Source organism: Tupaia chinensis, unplaced genomic scaffold, assembly GCF_000334495.1.
Source record: "Tupaia chinensis unplaced genomic scaffold, TupChi_1.0 Scaffold000022_1, whole genome shotgun sequence".
NCBI lineage: Eukaryota > Metazoa > Chordata > Mammalia > Scandentia > Tupaiidae > Tupaia > Tupaia belangeri.
In genome coordinates, this window is record NW_006159452.1 from 524210 (window position 1) to 528322 (window position 4113).

The following is a 4113-nucleotide window of genomic DNA, read 5'->3' on the forward strand; positions in this document are numbered from 1 at the left end:
AAATAACAGTATATATATCATATAAATATATATATATTGTTGAAGCAATTTCCAATACTATTAGTTCTTTAGTAGGCATCCAACACAGAATATGGAAATATTGAATAAAATTCCATCCTTATTATTTAATTAAAAAAGGAAATTCAGAAAGTTTGTGAAAAAAACTAAAGTACAAGTTTATTTGGGTGCAACATTTTTTTGAAATCCAAGTTTAGTTTTTTTAATAATCTACACATCTCACAGACTTTCTGAAGACTCCTCATATGGGTGTGTTCATATATACATACACACACCTGAAAAGCAAGTATACGAATAATTCTTAGGAGCTTTGCCAATACTAGAGTTCATCGTGGCCAGGTTATATGGTCATAAAATCTATTAAGTAGCCGTTCTTTACCTTCTTTAGACAGAAATACAGCTTGGAGATTAAAATATAACTTGATATTCATTGTGACATTTCTCTGGGAGATCTCCAAATAGTTAGATAGCTGTTCTTCAAGCAGAGAAGTGGGGAGACACTGGTAGAAAATGAATGCAAGATGCTGGAAACATTTGGAGTGCTGAATCTCAAGCAGAAGACAAAATGGACATCTATTGTTCGAAGCCAGAAAGAACCCAGAACCAAAGGAAGCTTTCTAGAACAGAAGGTAAGTGAGCTGGAATCGCCTCTTAAGCTTCAAGCTCCCTCCTTCCACCTCACTGGGAAGACCCAGTGCTTCACAAGGGCAGGAGAGCACTGAGATGATTATGGACTTCAGGATCATTTGGGGGAACTACGAAAATCTGCTTCCCTAGAGAGAATTCTAAATTCTCCCCATCAAGCCCCAGACACAAGGTGACATCTTAGAAGCTGAATCAGGACATTCCTTTCTTACTGGCAATACTACACTCTCATTCCTTTTCTCTTCCCAGACTCCAGGGTACCTCATTGTCCCTTGTTGCCTTCTGCTGTGAAGCTTCTCTGGATCTTTCTGAGTTGTGTGCATGGGCAGAGGAGGAAAAGAGGTGGCTGTGTAAGAGGAAGGTGCTGGAATGCCCCTTCTGGGGTGGGTGAGTATATGGTGGCTTCACTGTGCCTTCTTTATATCCCCACAGTCGCTGATCTCATAGACCAATGTGGGAAGATCCTTCCTCAGTTCTCAATCCTATGGGCAAATTTGCACACACATAACTCCTGCCTAGCTCCAGAGCTTTGCTAGTGGATGGGTGCACCTCCCACCAGGCACAATGAGGAGTACAAATACAGTCCTACTCTCCTGTCCATCAGATGTACATATAATTCTGGTGTCTTAAGCTGTGCTGGAAGGAGCATAGCCCCTCTACTCTGGTCCAAAGTCGGGGGTGAGCATGAATAAACACTGCCAGGGCCCCAAGGTACATTGGCAGGTACATGGAGCCCTCCAACTTGCTGGGGTTTAAAATTGCACTGGTCAGAATGTACAGCTCCTGCTCAGCCAACAGTTTTACAGGAGAGTGTACATTGTCTCCTTCTATACCAATGACAACCCTGCCCACCCTCCAGCAATGCCCCACCTACTGAGGGGGTGCTGTACCTGAGGAGTCAGACATTGGAGCAGACTTCTTCCAAGTATAGCACTGCACACAAATAATTAACTCTAGCCAATTCTTGAGTCACAACTCCTCAATAACACCTGCATCCCTCCTGTTTACAACCCATCCAAGACAGAGGAAATTGCTTATTTCCAGCTGATACCTTCACTCAGCTACCTCCCCCAGCAGAAGATCCCTCTCACTGCATAATCTGAAAACTCAGGGAACCAATATACAAGGAAAGGGCTTATGTAAGTTTCATGGAACTTATCCCCTCTAACAGATGGAACACCAGTACACAAAACTAACCTACAACCTGAAAACACGGACTTGGAGACCTCTGTAGGCCCTGTACTGAAAAATACATACATAAATTTTTTTATTCTGACTCAAACCAGAACCAAAGCCAATGTGTCCCAGTCAACTAATAGTAAAGGACATAGCCACAGTAAGTAAAGTACAAAATAAAAAATCAAAATATTGTCACCATAAAACCTAATCCATTAACTTGGAAGAAGTGAGTACCCCACCACATGCCAAATAATAATAATAGACAGATCTACAGAAAGATCATAGGCATCACTACAAGGGTCCACATGCTAGCCATCTGGAGAACCTATTAAAATAGATGGACACATTTCCGTTCACTGATAACATAACTAGATTGAACTAGAAAGATGTAGAGAGCATGAATAGATCAATAAGTAACTAGATAGAATAAGTAATTAATAGTCTCCAACAAAGAAAAGTCCAAGTCCAGATGGATTTACAGCTGAATTTTAAACATGTATTAAGAAATGAGTTAACACCAATTCTTCTCAAACTATTCCAGAAGATCCAAATGGAGGAAATCCTCCAAAACTCATGCTATAAACCCATGATCACTTTTTATAACAAAAGCAGACAAAGACAAAACAAATAATATCATGCATCAGTATCCCTAATAAATACAGAAATAACAATCCTCAACAAAACACTAGCAAGCTGAACTCAAAAATGCATTAAAAAGATGATATACCAGGAATAATTAGGATTTATTCCAGGATACTAGGTGGTTCCACAGATGCAAAACAATTAATGTAATACACCATGTTAATAGAAGGAGACCTGAAAATCTTTTTTTTTTAATTTATTTTATTTAACTTTATTTATTTATTTATTTAAAGTTGACTAGAGAGGGACAGAGAGAGAGAGATAGAAAGTGAGAAAGCAAGCTGCCAAGCCTTTGACTAGAACTGTGATCTGCCATGTGGGAGTCCAGTACTCTTAACTACCACACCTCCTGCTGGCCCCAGGAAAGATGAAAATCTCATGATCTTATCAGTTGACACAGAAAAAACTCTTGAGAAAATACAACATTCTTTCATAATTAAGTCTTTTAGCAAAATATATATAGAAGGTACATTCCTTAACAATCAAGGTCATATATGACAATTCCACAGCTAACATTCCCAATTGAGAAAAGTTGAAAACTTTTTCCTCATATCTGGAAGACAAGGATGTCCACTTTCTCTACTCCTATTGAATATAGTACTGGAAATCCTGACCAATGCATTCAGACAAGAGAATAAAATGAAAGGGACCCCAGTTTGAAAATAGAAGTTAAACTTTCCCCTCTTTGCGTGCAATGTGTCTGTATACATACAAAAACTTATTTAGCACAACTAAAAGATTAGAGAGTCCATAAAACAGACCTAGAATGAGTCTTAGAAACAAATGATGGATCAGGAATGTTAGACGATGAGGAAAATTTGCAGAGGACTCTAGCACTAAGTCGCCAAGAAATTGACATGGAGAATGAGGAAGCAGATCTCTGCAAGGCTATTCAGCTCCATAAGCAAGGTAGTTTCAGAAATATATTTCAAGATAGTCCACAGACATCAGAAGATGTCTTACTTCAGAAGAGTTGTGTAAGAGAAGAGGAGCCTACTTTGAAAAGCAGCTGCAGCAATACCAGCAGCAGCAGCAATACGTGGCAGATCCACCAGGACAGGTCTCCCATCCATGTGGAAGGCCAATCACAAGTTCAGGAGCATTCAGGAACGATCTAGGCGATAATGCTATGAGTGAAGAAGACATGCGTCTGGGAACTGTCACCATGTCTTTGGAAACTGTTAGAAATAATTTGAAAACTGAAGGAAAGAAATACCTTTTAAAAATCATTTAGATATTCATACTTTCCAACATTATCCTATGTGATTGCAGCATAGGGTCCATTTTGATAATGTTGTCAAAGAGAACAATGTTCAACAAAGGAAATAAGACTTTTAGGTGGTTTGTACACAAAATGATGAGAAAGTGGAAAAATACATCTGTAGGATAAATAATGATCTTCCAAATACTAGCCAAAGAGGCATTCAGTAATTAAAGAAATTAAAAACAAAACAAACAAAAAACTATAGAGTCTACCAAAAATACTTAGATATGATAAACAAATTCAGCAAAGCTGGATACAAAATCAACATACAAAACCTGTAGCATTCCTGTACATTAAAAATGGCAAACTGAGACAGAAATGAAGAGATCAATTTCATTTTAAATAGTCACAAAAAAATCTAGGAA

At 38.4% G+C, this 4113-nt stretch overlaps 1 pseudogene; it reads left to right on the forward strand.

Moving 5' to 3' along the window:
* The window catches only part of LOC102476241 (ataxin-3-like), a 173648-nt pseudogene extending 169957 nt beyond the window's left edge, over positions 1-3691 (forward strand).
* Positions 3692-4113: the final 422 nt, after the last annotated feature.